The following is a 20665-nucleotide window of genomic DNA, read 5'->3' on the forward strand; positions in this document are numbered from 1 at the left end:
CAAAAGACCCGAAAAATATCTAACAAAATAATAAACATTTGTGAAAGCGTCTGATTTTATTGGTAATCAGGGAAATAAAAACTAAAATAAGATACCAATATACACCCACAAGGCATAATTAAAATAAAAAGACGAATAACACTGCGTGTTATCAGATGAGCAGTGATGTGTGGAGCGTTGGGAACCCACACATACCGCAGATGGAATGGTCGATAGGTGCAGCCTCTTTGAAACACGGTTTTTCATTATCAAAGTTTAAATATAGACAAACTCTATGAACCAGTAATATTCTACTCCTAGGTATATACCTTAAAGAAATGGGAGCATGTGAGTGCAAATGAACAAACAAATGATCTACTTACAGAAGTATTATTTACGATAGACTCAGGCTGAGAAACAAATGCTCATTGATAAAAGAATGTGTTAATAAACTGTGGTTTACGCATACACTAGGCTACTACATAGCAATGAAGATGAAGGAAATACAGTTAGCCTCCACAACGTGGATGACTGTTACAAATTTAATGTTAACTAAAAGAAGCCAGATGGAAAAAGACATATGCTATGTGATCCCATTTATATCAAGCTCAGATACAGCCAAAACTAACTTATGGTGTTAGAGGTCAGGATATCTGGTTACTTTTGGGGAGAGAATGCGTGTTGATATTGGGAGAGGGCAAGAGATGGGGCTTCAGGACTGATGGGAATCTTTAGTTTCTTGGCTTGAGTGGTGGTAATACTCATGGATTCACTTTCTGGTAGTTTATTGATATCTTTATTTGTCATATGCATACTTTTCCGTATGTTACAGAAATGAACATTAATTAGAAAAATAATTCCCACTAAGAAAACTTCAAACCCAAATGGCTTCCTTGGAGAGTTCTACTTTTGTTAAAATGAAAAAAATTTTTTTATTGAGATATCGTTGTCATATAACATTATATTAGTTTCAGGTGTACCACATAATGATTTGATATTTGTGTATATTGCAAAATGATCACTACAATAAGTCTAGTTAACACCTATCACCATACATAGTTACAGATTTCTTTTCTTATGATGAGAAGTTTTAAGATTTACTTTCAGCAATTTTCAAATATGCAATACAGTACTATTAACTGTAGATGCCAAGCTGTACATTACATCCTCAGGACTTATTTATTTTATAACTGGAAGTTTGTACTTTTGACCACCTTCACCCATTTCACCCAGCCCCCAACTCCCTGCCTTTGGCAACCACCAATCTGTTCTCTATTTATGAGCTTGATTTTTTTTTTTTTAGATTTCGCATGTAAATGAGATCACATGATATTTGTCTTTCTCTCTCTGACTTATTTCACTTAGCATAATGCCCTCAAGGTCCATCCATGTTGTTGCAAAAGGCAATATTTCATTCTTTTTTATGGCTGAATAATATTCCATTATATATACATACCACATTTTCTTTATCTATCTATCCATTGATGGACACTTAGATTGTTTCCATATCTTGGCTATTGTGAATAATGCTGCAATGAGCATGGGATGCCTGGCACAAAGTAAGTGTTCAATAAATATTACATATTATTGTTTAATATTGTTATTTTTAAAATCAATGAGGCAGGCCTTGTGGTTATCTTCAGTGGCCTGGGTTCAGTTCTCAGGTATGGACCTATACGACAGTGGCCGTGCTATGGCGGCGACATACATACAGAAAAATGGAGGAAGACTGACAGCAGATATTAGCTCAGGGCAAATCTTCTTCAGGAAAAAAAAATTAGTTATAAATTTATACATCTTGTGCTTAATATTAAAACTATGAATGAAGCATTTAAAATATTTTATTATACTATAAACCAAGTTAGGCTGATTTTACATATGTAGATCTTGATGTTTTCTTGGTGGGTATTTGACCCCATGTAGAAAAAAGATTCCCTATATTTGCTATAGGTCTTCAGTAAATAGAGGTTGGCTGGACCTCAGGGGATGACAGCTCTGGATGTGACAACAAGGATGAAACTCCTCCATCCTCTCTAAGATTTGCGAGCCTTCGGCTATTGCTGCGCCTGCATTATCAGTTCTCCAGTGGGAATCTGTATCCTCCTTGAACAGGTGAGAACTCCATAGATCTTACACAGTCCATCTGTCAATCTTTGGTTTGAGGTTTTCCGTTGAGGTTTAAAGGTAGACTGTAGGCCCTCTGCATCTCCACTCATCACTAAACTGCTAAACTCTTTCTGACAAAGTTTTGGTCTTGGAAGTGTGCAATAAGAATCTGACCTGAGATTTTTGATGGTTGACTGCTGACAGCTTTTAAACCTCACTCCACCACTTTTCCTTCTACCCCACATCTGGGCGAGCTGAGTATGCTAATAAGAAAGCCCAGGTAATCCCTCTTTTGTACCAGCAAGAAGTTCAAAACACAGAAGGCCCTAGCCGAGCTCGGGAAGACTCACGGCAGCCTCCCTCCTAGCACCACAAAAACCCCACGCCAGTGTCCTTTCACGGCTCCCTCTGCTCGTTTTCAGATCAACTTGAGAAGACTGTCTTGCTCTACCCAGAAAGTCTCATTACGTAAGTAACAAACCTTTCAGATCCTCTTTGTATGTGCGTGTGGCATCATTGGTCTGACATTCGAACCAAATTTGAGATGGAGGGACTTTCTGCTTCTATAAAGTGAGCGTAGATGCTGTGCCTACGCCTATGCAGGTGTCTCTGAGCCTACGCTCCACCCCTCAACAGCCACAGATGACCAGCATGTCAGGGGAATTTCGCTCACATTCTGTTCTGATGTTCACGCTTGAGTTTTTATTTTTGTTTTATACAAACTTTAAAGATCACTCAAAGGAAATAGTATTGAATGTGTATGTGTGATGTTATTTATGTGGCCTTCATTTTCCATGACATGACACAAGCAGGGGAATCCAAGTGAATCAAGAATACTTTAAGAATTTTCCATCTGGTAAATCGGTGCAATATTTGGGGAGCAGGACAATTTTGTAAATGCATATCAAAAATTTAAATGTACAGGTCTTTGACCAAACAATACTATTTCTAGGAATTTAACCTATAGAGAGAGCTGGGTAAATTTTCAAAAATGTAAGTGTGAAATCTTTTGCTGTCACGTTGTTGAGAAAAACTTACTGTATTGTTTTCTGTAAATTGATATATACCCTCAATAGCACATTAGGCCATCATAAAAGGATTATGAATATCTGATTTCATGGATGTAGAAAGATGCCCATGATATATTTTTTGAGTTATAAAAGGTTACAGATCAGCGAGTCAGATGATTCCATATATGCACATGTTGTGTGTGGTTATGTGTGTGTGTGTGTGTGTATGCATGCTTACGTGTATATGTATATGCACAGAGAGACGTCCAGAAAGAATTTTGCCAAAATATTAGCAAGAATCATTTATGAATGGTAAGATTTTAGAGGATTTCTGCTTTCTTCTGCATGCCTTTGTATTTTGTTTGATTTTTCTGCAATGAACTTGCATAAAATATGTCTTCTTTTCTAGAATCCAGAGACTTTCCAAAGACCTCTTAAGGTCTCTTCTCATCGATTTCTTCAATTGTTATTATCCTCCTCAGTGAAGACATGCAGTAAGTGAGGGCTCGGGTTCTTACCTGCAGCCTTCCTATGGCTATAGAAAGTCTCTCCTTTACCTTCATGCCCGCAGAGGAATCCGTTCATCTCCTAATATCTGCTTGATTTTGACTGTACTGATTATAAAGGCAGACCCAGCTCCAAATTCTGACACTAAAAAGTCACACTACACAGCATTTTGCACATTGGTGTTTTTTGGAAGCTCTATCATGCTGTAAAATCAGAAAACATTTCCTGTCCATGGTTACCACATCTATTTATGGTCAGTTCTGTATACTGTTAGGAAAGTCTCTTTGTGACTTCCTTCTTTTATTTCTAACATTGCCCTATGCCCTTGTCTGTGAAAGCACGGAAGATGGCATACTGCCATTCAGCAAAGAACAAGGGGTGGCTCTTCTCTAGGAAAAATGACAAGATTCTACATATCAGGATCCACTGCCAAGCCCTCAAGTCTCCTGCTTGGGCACTTTATCACACAGTTCCAAGGTGACCACACTGAACATATTTAAGTGGAACAGGGAACATTGGTAAGATAAGGAATGTAACAGCATGTTAACAGTTTGATCTTGGACAAGTTATTTAGTAAGAAGCTGTAGTTTCTTTCCCCACAAAATAGGGATATGTCATCTACTGCAAATGGCTTTGCAAAGGGTAAATGAGATGATGCGTGTAATTGGCCTGGATGTCACATAGGTACTATAGAATCAATGTACTCCAAACAGAATTCATTATCTCTTCTCTCTGTCTGTCTGTTCCTTCTCTCACCAAAACCTGCTGTTCTTTTTTTTTGGTTCTCACTACTGGTTTATAGCACCACTATCATCTGATTTCCCAAGTCAAAAACTTTGGAGTCATTTGAAACTTCTTCCTCTCCCTCACCTCCCACAATTAACCTTCAACTAAGTTCAGTCACGTCTACAGCCGATCATTTAATCCATCTTCATCTTCTTCACTGCCATCACCTTCACTCACGTCCTTGCCTCTTTCCTACGTGGTTTGGATTAACTCCTCAGAGGTCTCTCCATGTTCCTCTCAAGCCATTCTCCACCCACTGTCTAAATAGATGATTTAAACAGTTTAATCAGGTTCTTTCCAGTTTACAGTCATTCAGGATGCCTTATGCAAAGTCCTTTATGATATGGCCTTTTCTCTCCCTTTAGATTGCTATCTCCTGCTGCTTCTAAATACGCATACTCTATTTCCCAGGCTTGCCCAGACACATTGGGACACCCTAAATCTGGGATCTTTGTGCATGCCATGCCCCAAAGCTGCTGCTGTGCCCTCCCTTCTTTGTCTGTCTGATACCTCCTACTCTTCATTCAGGAATATTCAAGAGGTCACCTCCTCTCTGAGTCCTTTTTTTTCCTGCTCTTAGGCAGCTTGTACTACCTCCTCTATGCTTCTATAATACTTGAACAGGTCTATATTATGGTATTCATTCATTCATTCATCCATCCGTTTGTAAAGTGAGTCATTCACACAGCAAATATTCATTGATTCAGCGATCTTGCTAGTTTTGAGAATTTAGGTAAGTAAGAAACAATCTCTGCTCTCCAGGAATCCACTGCCCAGTTAAAAAAAGAAAACATATACACATATGATTATAACACTATATGCTAAATGCAATGATAAAAATATGCATAGAATATTACGGAAACACTTAACCCTGTTTGGTGGGTGGGAGCCTCCTGAGAAAGTGATCCCAGTGCTCTCAAAGCCTCACTTCCCTCATCCAGAAAGTGGGAATAATAGCAGAACCTACCACGCATGGGTGCTGAAGGGATTAAAGGAGAGCATTCAGGGGTTCAGCATTTAGTAATTGCTCAACAAATGGTAGCTGTTATTTTTATTATTTTTGGCTGATTCCTAAGGAATGATTAACAGTTACCTCATGCAGGGGAAGGAGAAATAAGGGATGAGAGAAAGAGCATTCCAGACAGATAGCATAGCAGGAGCCAAGAATGTAGGTGAGAGACCACACCATAGGGAAGGATAGAAGCATTTTAAGGTTGTTGAGGTGTTAGCTACAAGACAGACAGGGGTAGGAATGAGACTGAAGATAATGGCAGGTCCTCATAAGGCTTGCTAAGGATCTTAGATTACTCAATATACTATGGGATACCCCAGAAGCCGATTAAAATGGTGTTGATAGCCAGCCTGATTTCCGTTATGGACAATTAATAAAGGGAGCGTTCTGCAATTAGATGAAAGCTATATGGGACTTTGTTTACTTTGTAATAAAGGACCCAGAAGGCTCAGTTGAAAGTTATATAAGAATAGGGAACAGGAACTGGGTCACAGAAGACAGACAAAGGACAGAAAGGATATCCTAGTAATAAAATTGCCTCATGCAGAACCAGGTTGAGACACCAGGTAATAATAGAAGTAGAGGCTTGGTGGAGGTGGTAATTCCTGGCCTGGCCGGGTGTATGTGTGGAGGCCCAGGTAAGAAAAGGTTCCAGAAGGCTGAAGTTTTCAAGTGTAGATGACAATGTCGGCACAGGAAGACTGCCAAGAGTTGGAAACGCTGAGTCTGTAATAAGATATAATATTGTAATAAGTATTTGCTTAAACCTCACTCTCCTCCATTAGACCCAGAGCACCTTAGGGCTACCTGTCTCATCTCTGTATCTCCAGAGAGAAATATGTATCTTCTTTTCATGATTGACACACTTGATTTTAACTTCGGTAAGAGGTAAAGGTGAAAATTTTCAGTTTTTTACATTCTATTGGGAAGCTAAAGTGATATTTACTCAGCCTCACTCTCTCCACTAGGCTCAAAGTGGTCACCTCAGCAGGCTAGTTCTGATATTCTGTCCTGATAGCAGAGGCATTTTAACGAGAGGAAGTCGTTTAAGGAATTTGAGTTTTGCTTATTCATCTAAATAATAACGATTATTTAAGCTAATTTTAGTGGACCCTGAGGAAGACAAGAGCAAATGACTTATGTTAAAGCCTTTTATAAATCTAAGTAAAATGTGAAATATTATTAGTATTTCGAATATTGCAAGCAGAAGTGGCAGAATGCATGTAAAAACTTGGTCTTTCAGATTAAAAGTTCAAAAGGGCCTGTCTACCTTCTGTGCATTCCCTCTCAGCTGCCATGCTTCCTGCAGCCCTTCCATTCACCACCCCTACTTCGGCTGCTCCAGAGAGTCTCCTCGTGTGGCATTTGTACCAGGGCAAGAAGACTAGGTGCAGGAACATAGACAGACACGTTCCTTCCATCCTCTCCTCGCAGCGTCTAGCTATTTCTCTCTCTGTTCATTTGGACAGCAAGGTCAGAGTGAAATACAATTCCTTTTCCATTTGGTTGTCATCACAACATTCAGGATAAGGTTTCAAATGTGTAGAAGAGGGGGTTACTCACAAGACACAGAGGCACAGAACTCCTGGCACAGACTCGCTGTCTCTTAACAGAAAGTTGCCATCCATCCTTTTCCTGAGCTGCAAGGTCTCACAGTCTCGCTTGGACAGAGGACCGTGGTAATAAGGTAGATCACGGAGAGCTTCTCAAAGCCCACACTGATTTGATGGCAGGAAAAGCAGCCTCAATATTTTCATTGTACATTCTGAGTGGAAGATATTCTAAGGATGAATGGACCTGCAAAGAAATCTTAAAACTCACTCAATGTTTATTGTTGTTATTAATAATTCTGAAATTATTTTAAAACTATGTATATTTTTTTCAGGATAAAACAAACACATTTTTACACTAGTGCTATTAGAAATGAAGACTTTCTCTTGAAAGAGGGAGAAATATATATAAAATCAAAGAATTTAAATAAAAATGGAAAGAATGCATGGACATTTTTGTTCCTCATTAAAGGAATCAGGGATCTTTTGAGGAATGGCTGATTTTATGTCTGTGGCAGATTATGAACAAGATGAACCTGGACACCTTCTTGTGCAAGCATTCAAAGAAATTATCAAAGACTATTGCAGCCATGTCAAAGGAACACAGAAGCCAACATGCAGTGTCTCACATTGGCCAAAGATGAGAGAATTTAAGCTCAAAATAATAATTGCAGTTGATTGAAACACATTGAATATACAAAAATTCATGAGTTCATAATGATACTTAAAAAGAAAAGAGAAAGAGAGCAAAGGTGAAATAGAGAAAGCGAAACCTGTCTCAAAAAGGGAGGAGGTGAGGGGACCGACTTCTCTAGATTAGAATATATTTATGACATTCAATAATGAAATGAGGCATAAGGATCTTGTTTTCATCCTGATTAAAACAAAACTGAATATAAAAATTTTCATGCCATTGGGAAACTTTGAATATGGATCAGTCATTACATAATATCGATGAATTATTTTTCTCTTTTTTAGCTGTGATAATGGCATTGAGATTATGTAAGAAAATGTCTATATATATTTTAAAACATACTGAAATATGTCAGGATAATGGCATTATATCTAGAATTTTCTTTAAATAGTTGAACTAGGAAAATATGGACTAAACAAGACTAGCAAAATAGTGATAATTATTGAATCTGGGTGGAGGTACCTTGGGAGTTCATGTACCATTATCTCAACTTCAGTGTTTGGTTGAAAATTTCTAAAAACAGTCTTAAGTTAGACTGATTCTCTTGTATCGTCAACCATGGAGGATGGCTGTCCACTTTACAGTAACACCCCTAATTTCTTATGTTTTGGGAAGTAGGAATAAGGCAGGCAAATTTGCAGCACACGACCTTACTTTCTTAACTAGAATCTCCTCCCTGCTCCCCTTCACCACCTCCAACAAGGAATTGGAAATTGGGAGAAAAAGAGAAATCGAAGAAAGAGAGAGAGAAATAGAGAATGATGATGAGTCAGTCTCTCCATGTGGCTAGCCCTGTAGCAGCTGTGTGCTGGTGACCATATTCTACCGGTAGGGAAGAGAGAGGGAGTTGATCCCAAAAAAGAATAAACTATACACATAGAGAGCAGATTCAAGAAACAGAGTCCTACTTGGTTTCTCCTAGTGTTCATTTCCTGTATCCAGTACTTTCTGAGCCCTGGCTACATTCTTACACTTGGGCTCTTTATTCTTATAACCCCTCTCCTCTGTATCACAAGTTAGTTTGCATTGGGTTTTTGTTACATGATGCCAGTGATATATCACGAATATAGCCTATGTAACAAAGTCTACTGTCAAGTCTAGAGAAGTACTGGGCCAGACGTGAATCACATAGGAAAAGGGGTTAGAAATCATATAGACACTGGACAGTGTGGGGTCAAAGCCAGAAGACGCAAGTTCATCAGTGCCAATAGTGCTGGGGGATTTGTGTTGCTGAGGACTTTGCTGCACTTTTTAAAGAGCGCATTATCAGGACAGACCAAGTAGAACCTTCCACTTAATTCTTAACACTTATATGCAGGTGGGAGCACTTGGTGGTTTTATTCTTTTCATTTAACTTTGCAAACTATTCAGGGTATGGGGTAAGAGGAATATTAAACTTTAAAAAAATAGCCAACCAATCATATCGAAACCATTGGTTAAAGCACATTAGGTTCTTTAAAGTGGGATCTTCATATTTCTCTACTCTTTATGACCTCAAGGACAGAATCAGAAGCGGGCATCAGGGCCAGTCAAAAGAAAACAACAAGGGGAGTGGTCAGCAAAATGATGAGCACAGGAACTAACAGAAGTTCATCTTGCTGTTCGTGCTGCAGAACAGGACTTCTGCTGTCTTCTGCCTTCCTCTTTTTTCCTTGGGATCTTCAGGGCAAACTCGATCAGTCCTGCCAGCTTGGGACCTCCTGCTCAGCTTCTCCTCCTCCTCCTGCTTCTCCAGTCTCCAGGTGAGTGGGTCGGAGGCTCCTCCCCTGTAGCTAGACCTTCTGAAGGGCAGAGGGTCCACATGGGCACTGCCCAGCAAGGCCTTTCCCAGAACTTAGGACACTGCATTGGAGAGATTGGGGGACCAGGCAGACAGAAGAGGGTGAGTGACTCCAGGACATGAAAGAAAAAGATTGATTAGAGAGTAGATAAGAGAAACTAGGAGGAGAAGAAAAGAGTCTAGGGTACATAGTATTATGACATTGTGAATGTCAGGGTTGGAAGGAATCTGAAAGTCTTTACGTTTTTTTTTTCTTTTGCTGGGAAAGATTTGCCCTGAGCTAACATCTGTTGCCAGTCTTATTCTCTCTTTTTTTCCTCCCAAAAGCCCCAGTACATAGTTGTATATTCTAGTTGTAGGTCCTGCTAGTTGTATGTGAGCCACCACAACAGCATGGCTATTGATAGATGGGTGGCATGGTTCTGTGACTGGCAACTGAACCCGGGCAGCCAAAGCAGAGCACACTGAACTTTAACCACTAGGCCATCAGGGCTGGTTCTGAAAGGCTGTACATTTATCTCCATTGTTTTATAAAGCAAAAGAACAGGTCTTGAGAAATCAATGTTTCCCCAAAACTTTACATCTAAATAGAGACAGGATCAGGACTACCATCTAGGGATCCTTGTTCCACACGCCATTGAGACACCAGAATTGCAATGAAATTGAAACCTCAGCTCCGAAATGGGGAAGCATTTCATAAAACAGGAAGTCATGATTAGGGCTAAGGAAAAAGAGTCATGGGCAGGGCAAGGCTGGGCTCTGACTCCCTCCGTGGTCTCACTTCTAGTTTTGCAGGGCCAATAACCCTCAGTAGGAACACAGCCGTTGGGGTGGGGAGTGGTGACCCCAGCAGGAAGGAGAGTTTAAGCATTGCCTACTTCCAGCTCCAGCCACAGCACCACTGCCAACTGCTGTTTATGTCCACCATTCTTGTGGGCCCCAACTTGGGAGAGTTATGACTGACTGGGAGATTTAGGGGTAGGGGAGGGTGTCAGGGCCAGGTTTTATAACCACTTCCTTCTATGTTTATAGAGAACACAGTTTCACAGACCAGCTCAGCCCCGTTGATGGTGAGTGGGTTTCTGGGGGAGTCGGTAACTCTTCCCCTGAAGCTTCCTGCAGGAGGGAACATCTATTCCATCACCTGGCTTCACAATGGAACATCTATCATCTTCATAGACCCAAATGACGCACGAATCCTAGTGACTGCTCCCAAACGGAAAGATGCACTGAACGTCGCCCAGTCCTACTCCTTGCAGCTCAGTAACCTGACTATGGCAGACATAGGATCTTACAGAGCCATGATAGCCACAGAGACATCTTCAGTGTTTTCCAGTTACACTCTGAGGATCTTCAGTGAGTGAGGGCATAGAGGACAAGTTCCCCACTGCTAAGAGTGAATAGGGCCATCCACTAAGCCTGGGGGTGGGGGCTGGATGACCCTTGGTAAAGGTTGTCTCTTAGTTTCGCTCTTGTGACCAGTCTAGAACCTCTCTTAGGTAGATCTTTCCTTTCCTTTTCTTATTATTTTTTGTTCTCTTCAGTTATCAGCAGATTCCGGCTGATGGCTGTGGTTGTGGCTGGTTGAAAACCATCACACAACTTGCTCCTTCCTCCATTCAGCCCCTAAGAGGCTGGAAATCTAAGAATTAGGGATCTTTCCTCCAAAGGACTTCTGGATTCCTTGATATGTTGTCTCCCCTTTATCTTCCGAGTCCTTTCCTCCTGGGATGGCCTAATAAGGTTCGTTATTGCTGTTTATAACTCTTAACTATTAAAACCATTGCTTCAAGCAGAGTGACTGCCCAGGCCTCACATTAGAGTGGATTCTGTCATCTCTGAGAATGGGATGTGTCATGCCACCTTGAGGTGCTCTGTGGAGGAAGGAGGAGAGAACGTCACATATGAGTGGACATCAATGGGACAAGGGGCTGTTGTGTCTAAGAAAGGATCCATCCTCAATGACTCCTGGAGCCTCGGTGATCTGAATTGGACCTACACCTGCACAGCTATGAACACTGTTAGCAATAGCGTCTCCAACCTCATCCATGCTGGGCAGCTTTGTGCAGGTAACTGGCCCCTTCTACCCTCTCCAGGACTCCTGGGAAATGTTTTGAGAAGCCTTGGAAGGAGCTGGAGAGAGTAGACTCCAGCTCTCAGCACTTGCCAACAACCCTGTTCACTTATATACACATGCTGTGTCCTCTCTACTTTGTCTTTCAGTTTCCAAAGCAGCTACAGGCACTTACTGCCCAGTGACATGGATTCTCCTGGTGAAGGTGCTTCTTCTCCTATTTTCCTGGGGATTCTAGGAGCTTGGCATATCCAGACACATGTACTCAGCAAACACCTTATGTCTAACTCAGGTCCATGAAGGCCACCAGTGCCCCAGGAAAGTCTGGATGAGGACATCACTTCTCTGTGGCTCAGTTAAATTATATTACTTCCCTGTACTCTTTTCACAGTGTAGTACTACGGATTGTCAAAGACCAATGGGATAAGATTTCATATCTTGCATGTGTGAGCCCACGTGTGTGCACAATGCATGAGAATGAGGAATTTGGGGCAAAAATAAATAAAATAATTGTATCAATATCATATGTTATCTATTCTAAGAAGAAATTTCCCCCATAATTTAAGGTTTCTGAAATCAAGATGAGTCATAACATTAATGTGTAGAGCTAAAAGGGTAGCGTATTTTTCTCCTGAAATACTGTTATTAAAATAATACTGCTTTTAAAAATCAATGGTGTCGGGGCTGGCCCCGTGGCCGAGTGGTTAGGTTCGCGCGCTCCGCTGCAGGCGGCCCAGTGTTTCGTTGGTTCGAATCCTGGGCGCGGACGTGGCACTGCTCATCGGACCACGCTGAGGCAGCGTCCCACGTGCCACGGCTGGAAGAACCCACAACGAAGAATGTGCAACTATGTACCGGGGGGCTTTGGGGAGAAAAAGGAAATAATAAAATCTTTAAAAAAAAAAAAATCAATGGTGTCTTAGAATTCTTGAAATACCATAGCTGTAATACAAGGCAGAGCTCCATATAGCTGCTTGAATAGAGAGGCACATCCAGATTAGTGGACTGACATTTCCAAAGTATGGAGCATTTTAAGTGTACTTTGAAGGATGTTGGTAATTGGAGGTGGGAGAACAGGATTGTGGGGGCCATTCTAGCCCATTGAAGTGAAATCATAATCATCAATAAGCTCCTACTGTGGGCTAAGTGTATAATATGTTGCCCTCCTTACTTATGACCACAACTCCACGAAACAAACTCCCTTATACCCATGTGACCAATGAAGAAGCTGAACGTAAGAGGATCGAAGTCACTTGCCCGAGCTCACACCGCTGTGAATGATGAGGTCAGGTAAGTTAAGTGACTTACGTAGGTGGATTAGTAAAGCAGGTTCAAATACAGTAGCAAATAGACTCCCAAAGTTTCAGTGACACACACAATAGAATTTCTGTCTTGCTCATGTAAAAGTCCTGGATGGAAGTTCATGTCAACAGGCCAACTCATTTCCATACAGTCTTTCAGGGACCTCTGCTGACATTGGTCCTTGGCTCAACACGTGGCCCCGCATGTCACCTGGGGCATCAACATTGCAGTCTGGGGAAAATGCCCATTAAGACCACACAGGGGAGATTTCATGGGCCAAATCTAGAAGTGGCACTTGTTACTTTGGACCACATTTCATCAGTGAGAGCTTAGGTATATAGCCGTACCTAAGCGAAAGGGAGTTTGCTAAGTGGTCTAGCTGTGTTCCCAGAGGAAATCAATTTTGGTGGCTACAAACGCATTAAGACAGATGTTTGTCTCCAAAGGCTTAACTGCAACATTGGATGGTGACCAATTAAACAGTAATTGCAATGGAGGGTGATAAGGAATACGTTGGAGGAACTGCAGTGCAGTATAAAGTTGCATGATGAAGGCCCTAACCTACTGTAGGGGGCTAGGGAAGGTCTTTCAGGGGAAACTCGTTTTTTTATTGTCCTTGATACGTTTTCTATTGTGGCAAAATACATGTAACATAGAATCATTCTTAAGTGGACAGTCGGGGGCGTTAAACGCATTTATATTGTTGTGTCACCATCACCACCACCCGTCCACAGAACTCTTTTTATTTTATTTTGTTTTTAAAATTTATTTGTTTTTTTGTAAGGAAGGTTGTCACTGAGCTAACATCTGTGCTGCGTGGGACACTGCCACAGCATGGCTTGAGGAGCGGTGCTAGGTCTGCGCGTGGGATCCAAACTTGCGAACCCTGGGCCACAGAAGCAGAGCGTGGGAACTTAACCACTACACCATCGGGCTGGAGCCAGAACTCTTTTTATTTTGCAAAACTGAAATTGTGTACCAATTAAAAAATAACTCTCCATTCTCCTCTCCCTCTAGCGCCTGGTAACTGCCATTCTACTTTCTGTCTCTATGAATTTGACTACTCTAGGTATCTCAAATAAGTGAAATTATACAGTATTTGTTCTTTTGTGACTGTCTTATTTCATTTAGCATAAAGTCCTCAATGTTCATCCAAGTTGTAGAATTTCCTTCTTTTTAAGGCTGAATCATGTTCCATCGTGTGTATGTATGTGTGTGTGTGTGTGTGTCTATAGAAACAGAGAGTAGAATGGTGGTCGCCAGGGCCTGGGGGGAGAGGGAAATGAGGAGGTATTGGTCAAAGGGTATGAAGTTTCAGTTATGCAAAATAAGTAAGTTCTAGAGTTCTACTGTATAACATAGGGTGTATGATTAACAATACTATATTGTATACTTAAAAAGTTGCTAAGAGGGTAGAGCTTATATGCTCTTATCACAAAGGGAGGTGGGAGGAAAATTTGGAGGTGATGGATAAGTTTATGGCATTGCTATGAAGTCTATACAGCTTTTTGTATGTTGTTCACACCTCAATAAAGCAGTTAAAAAGGAAAAAGAAAGAGAAAACACATAACAACTTCCTCAAAATAGCCTAAGTAGGGTGTACCTCAAGGAAACACACATCAGTTAATACTATCATTGCTGTTATTGTTTTAAAGTACAACTTATGAAGAAATTATAGAGCATCTAAGCACAGTACTTCGCATTAATTCCAGCAGTATGTAGTCATTCTATCGTGTGCTTGATTAAAACAAATAAAAAACTCACTTCTGTTCTACACTCAAAAAGAAAAGCATTCACTTCTGTTTCATGCCACTCCTGTACATATTTCATACCACAACTATTGTATTTTTCTTGCTATTTTCAAATTAATCTCTTTTTTGTCTCTTTCCCTTCCTAAACTTTGAGTGCCTCAAGGCTAAATGATCTTTGTATCCCCCAGTGCCCAGTTAGCATGGTCCATCTGCACAGTAGGTGCTTAGTGAAGTTTGTCATCAGCAAGTCCTCTTTTTCCTTTCCTTTCCTGGTTTCTCTTGGTGCACCTGCCTCAGGCAACTCCTTAACCTCACAGCTCACCACTGTACTATTCCTCTGCTTCACCAGCCTGTCCTCTGAATTCATGTCCCACAGCTCCCCTGATGAATTAAAGTACTTCAATGCACATTAACAATGGGGGACAGCAAACTCTCTCCCAAGTAAAATATAGCATCTCCCAAGCATAAAACACTTTTTTCCTGGGGCCTCAGGGACGATTCAGCTGCCTCCTTGGCTAACCCAGGAGTAACTCCAGGTTGCACTGAAGCCCTCTCCAGCTCTTGAAGTTTAGATGGAATTTCCTAATTCCGTGACCTGGAGAAGCGTCCCCAAGATTTCTACAAATTCCCAAGAACTAACTTTCTCCTGGAAAGCAGAGGAATCAGGAGCTTCCCAAGAAGCTGGCCCCTGTGTATCATATGTTTAAAGTGCTGCTTTTGTGGCTGCAGCAGGTAGGAAGATAAGAGAGCATGGTTGACTGAGATGTCTAGTGAATGTGATGGGGGCAAGGCTGGGGTCGCGGGGGGCACACAGATACAAAATACTACATCTAATTGGAGGAGCAGAAAATGTGCTGCAAGGGAGGTGGCATTTGAGATCTTGATCGTGCAATATGGAAAGACTTTTCTTTTTTCACAGGAAGAGACAAAGGAGGTCAGAAGAGGATTACAGGTAATGAGATGACATTATTGTTATTTATTGAGCATCTCCTGTGTTCTAGGTACTTTGTATGTTATCTCAATGAATATCCCCAAGGACAGCAGAAGGTAGGCACAGTTACCCCCATTATTCAGATTAAGAGCAAGCCATTAATATTATTTTGCCTTGATCTTATCCTCTCTCTCAATGTTACCACTGTCCAACATCTCCCAAAATAGAAAACTAGACATTATTCAAAATTCCTTCTCATTTATTAATACATCCAATGATTAATCATGTCCTTTCTACCACTTAAAAAGTCTTGTATCTATAGCTTCCCACCCATGCCCAGAGCATAGCTTAAATTTACACTCTTGTTGTCTTTCCTGACTAATTCAATTATATTTTAAGCCATACCTCTAGTTTTACCCCTTTCAATTCACCAGCATTATCTTTCTGAAATGAAAAATGATATTTATTTCCCTACTGGGATGTATGAGTTAGATAGGTTTATGTTGCATATAATAGAAAACGTTTCTCAAACTGATACAATAAGGAAATTCAGTAGAGAAACTTCTTGCCTCATGTAATGTGAAGTTTGGGAAGAAGGCAGACCTTCATGTTGTCAATCTACTGGCTCTTAGCACCATTTCCCTGCAATTCTCTCAGGTCTGCCTTTCCCACTATCAGTTTCATTCTTCAGGAGGTCGCAAGGTGTCTGCAGCAGTTTCAGTGTTCACGTTTACATAGGATGTCCGCTAAGCGAGAAAAACTGCCTCTTCTTGTGGTAAGGAGTGAGAAAACTTTACCCAGAAGCCCCCAGAAAACCTCTCAAATTTCATAAGCTCATATTTCATCCTGAGTACAATTTCTGAACCTATCTCTCTGGTTAAGGGAATGTCATCCATGGATTGGTTTAGAGATCCTGAACCAACCACTAGCAAGGGTCTGGGGTCATTAAAATAGCTTAGACTATTCATGACCCATTCCCAGAGCCAAGGGGTCAATCTTTCATACTACTTGGATGCTGCATAATGGAGATGGGGCAAAGTGGACACTGAGTAGAAGATCATGAGGTCAGCACATGGATGAGATCCAAACTCCTTTGCCCTTTGAGGACTCATTTCCTTCTACTCTTCTTTGCACGCATAAGGTCCAGCCATATAGAACTACCCGCACTTCCCAAGAGAACATGCTCCTTCAGATGACTACACTGTTTATATATCTGTATTTACATTTACATCTATGCCTATATTTATGTACACTTCCCACTTCCTGGAATGCCAGCCCCCTTTGACTAGCGATACACATCTTTCAAGATCAAACCTAAGTATCCTCTCCCATATGAAACCTTCCTTGATCTCTTGGACAAGTTTGACCAATGACTCTTTTGTGTCATAACTGTACCTAGTTCCCACCTGAGATGTTGCTCACTGTTTTACAATGATTTTTTTTCTTCTTGGTCTCCTCAACCAGGTTGTGAGCTCCTTGAGGGCAAGGACTATGTCTTCTATGTTTCTCTCTCCACTGCCTCATACAGTTCCTAGCACATACTGATACTTATTAAACACCTCTTGAATCAGTGAAGCCTCCCCTTAGCACCACTGTTTCCCCTCCACTTGTAGGCTTCCCTTGCTTCATCTTCCTAGCCCTGGTGAGCCTCCACAATGCTGCCTTGCTGGTGCTCAGATCTTGCATTATCAAGCTCAGGTACAAGACCTGTACTGGGTCTTACACCCAGGAAGAGTTAGCTCTCTAGCATGGTAACTCACCTGGTAAACTAATCTATTTCTACGCGCTAATGGTAAAGGCCCCCTCCCACCAGATTTGTGCTTGTTCTTTCTTTCACCATGTCCTTCAGTGTAATGCCTCTGCTTTGCAGCCCTCTGAGTGTTTCCAGTGGGCACTGGGATCAGGCTGGAGGAAAGATTTTGTTCCATCGCTGGATTATTGGAATAACCTCCTGCTGTCTGCTTCTGGTTTTGCCCGTTTTCAGTCTACTCTCAATACATCCATCAAAGTAAAAGTTTAGTCAGATCACGTCTTTCCTTTGTTCAAAATCTTGCAAGTGGTTTCCCCTTTCACTCACAGTAAAAGCAAAAGTCCCTAAAGGGCTATGAAGTCCCGCACAATCTGTTTCCCTGCACCTCCCTTTCCGGCCTCATCTCCTACTCTGTTCTTGCTCACTCCGCACCAGCCACACTTGTCTCCTTAGTCACTCCTGCCTCTGAATCAAAGTCTCTGCACTGGCTGCTCTCGTTGCTGGATTGTTCCTCCCTCAGATTCATGTGGCTAATTCTCTCACCTCCTCCAAGTCTTTGTTCAAATGTCATCTTCTCCATGAGGCCTACCCTGACCTTTAAAATTGCAGCTTCCTGTACCCCACTTCCGTGAACTCTTGGCTCTCCTTACTCTGCATTTTTTTTTCATTTTTAAGATTGCACTTTCAACTTTCACACATACTATGTAATTTACTAACTTGTTAAGTTTATTGTTATTGTCTGACTACTCTGTAAAATATAAGCTGAACAAAAAGTTAGGGATCTTTATTTTGTTCACTAATTGTCCTAAGTGCCTGGAACAGTGTCTGTTCTATGGGCATACCGTAAATACCTGTGGCATGAACGAATGAATGAATAAGCCTGACACCTTTATCAAGTGGTCCTCCTGAGAACAAATACGGAGATACGGAGTGGCAGAATGCAAGGGTAGAGTACATTTTGGATAGTTACTGTGGGGAATTATGTTCCCAGAAAAAGCTCAAAAAACAAGCCATTCTTACATCTTATTACCCAGACTCACCCAAACTTAAGAAATGTAGCCTTTGAGCAATCTAGAAATAAACATGTGTTGTAATCACAGCTGTTAATTACAAAATTCCCTGAACTGAGGAAGAACATTCTGCCCAACTGCTCACACATATTCTATACCTGCTGCTTTCATTTCTTCCTCTCTCTGACATTTTATAATCTAACTTCTATTTCTTTAACTTTTTTTAACAACTATATGGTGTCTTTATACTCAGTCTGTATCCATGATTTTTTTTTATTCACCAAAGCATCTGATGAGAGCCTCTAGTTGAAGAATCACTTCTTAAAGGCAAGAACTCTATCTTGCTACATTTAAAAAAAAAGAAATCCCTAGCGCCTAAAACAGGATATTGCACAGAGCAAATATTCAATAGAAGTTCACTGAATGCATGAGTGGGGTCTCACCCTCTTCCAGTATATTTTCTGTATTTTAACACAAGAGTGATTCCACAACATGCTCGAGGTGAATGGCTTCAGCATTCTTGAATGACCTCAACTCCAAATAACACACCTGTGAAATCCAAATCTTTATCAAGATATAGAACTTTACTGTCATCTCTAAAGTTTGCTTGTGTCCCATCCAGTGAATTCCGGCCCCTAGACCCAACAGAGGCAACCAATGTTCTGATTTTTTTCACCATAGATTAGTTTTGACTGTTCAACAATTTCATGTAAATGGAGTCATAAGGTAAGCACTCTTTTGTGTAAGGCTTCTTGCACTCAGTATAATCTTGCCAATAGCTTAAGATATTTGCAATTATGTTCATGAGTGAGACAGGATCTAAATTTCATTTCTCAAACTATCTTCTGGTTTTAATATCAAGGTTATTCCTTCTCCCCCCATGCTAGTCTCTTCCTTTTGCCTAATAGCTAATACAATGACTTTCACATAGTAGGTACGAAAATACACATGAATAAATGGAGCTATAAGAATTTCATAGTGGCTTTGACCTAGCAAGCTCATAGTCTTTGTCAAGCTCTAGGGCTCTTCAGATAAGAGTAGAAATATCATCAAATTTAACGCTGGAAAGTTAGTCTTGACCAGATCCCAGTGCTGAATTTGTTCATTGTAATAGAATAATAATAACAATAAACCACTTTTATTACTTATTGTGCCTCATACTACTAGTCGCCACCCAATATCCATCCATTGTTAACACATTTAAAGCAATGTCTACTATGAAGTACATTTTAACCACTGCAAAACAGATATATATTCACGTGAAAAATCGTCTCCCTCACAAGGAAGAAATAAAAAATTTTGTAACCATGTATAGTGACGGATGTTAACTAGACTTATTGTGGCGATCATTTCACAATATATGCCAATATTGAATTGCTATGCTGTACACCCAAAAATAATATAATGTTATGTGTCAATTATACCTTAGGGGAAAAAAAGAGCTCTTACACAGCCCCATCCCTGGTCTCTGCCTGGTAACTCCCGAGACTATAAATCATTGCACACGGAAAACATCAGGCAAAAGGAATCACAGGTGGATTCTTATTCCGGTCAATAATCTTGTTCTATGAACTTATTGCAAACATCTGTTTGGTATCCCAACCCTTCCTGACATCTGTCTTAGGCAATTTGAGCTGCTGTAACAAGGTACCATAAACGGGGTGGCTTATAAGCAACAGAAACTTATTTCTCAGAGTTCTGAAGGCTGGAAGTCCAGGATCAGGGTGCCAGCAGAGTCTGGTTTGGTGAGAACCCTCTTCTGGGTTGCAGGCTGCCAGCTTCTCATTGTGTCCTCACATGGTGGAGAGTAGAACACAAGAAGCAAGCTCTTGTGACTCCTATAACGGCACTAATCTCATTCATGGGGGCTCCACCTTTATAACCTCATCTAATCCTAATTACCTTCTAAAGGCCCCACCTCCTAATACCATCACATTGGGGGTTGGGGTTCTGACACATGAATTTTGGGGGGACACAAACATGCAACCCATAATACCACTCATTCCCCAGCTGCATATCCAAAGTAAAAGGGGTGGTGAATATGTAGTGGACAAGACCACAAGTATTTCTTGAGTGTCGGTTATCAGCTATAAGAAACATTTCCTTCCCCAGCAACACATGTGAGCACAGACAGAAAAAGCAACATAGGATGAATAGCAATGGAATAGTACTGGCAAGAGTCCTGAAAAAGAGAAAAGAGCGGAGACACTGGCAGGATGACATCATCAAAGACAGAAACTTTCAGGGTGGAGGAGAACTTGGAGCTAAGCCTTTAGAAAAATGTTTAAGCTTTTGTGGTACTGAACATACAGATTACAAAGTGCTTTCACAGACAGACGTGTGAGGACGTTTCATTATTATACCAGTGGCTTCTACCTTGGCTGTCTAACTCATGGACCAGAAAAAATGAATGACCTAGACTC

At 40.9% G+C, this 20665-nt stretch overlaps 1 protein-coding gene and 1 long non-coding RNA gene across 2 annotated transcripts in view; one reads left to right on the forward strand and one right to left on the reverse strand.

The window, feature by feature from the left end:
* SH2D1B (SH2 domain containing 1B) overlaps nucleotides 1-20665 on the reverse strand; it is an 85997-nt gene that overhangs the window by 49913 nt on the left and 15419 nt on the right. The window lies entirely within an intron of this gene.
* On the forward strand, nucleotides 9255-12205 carry LOC124249497 (uncharacterized). Its single transcript, XR_006891413.1, has 4 exons — nucleotides 9255-9386; nucleotides 10457-10780; nucleotides 11221-11493; nucleotides 11648-12205. It is a non-coding gene; the product is annotated as an uncharacterized LOC124249497 (long non-coding RNA).

Source organism: Equus quagga, chromosome 13, assembly GCF_021613505.1.
Source record: "Equus quagga isolate Etosha38 chromosome 13, UCLA_HA_Equagga_1.0, whole genome shotgun sequence".
Classification (NCBI taxonomy): Eukaryota; Metazoa; Chordata; class Mammalia; order Perissodactyla; family Equidae; genus Equus; species Equus quagga.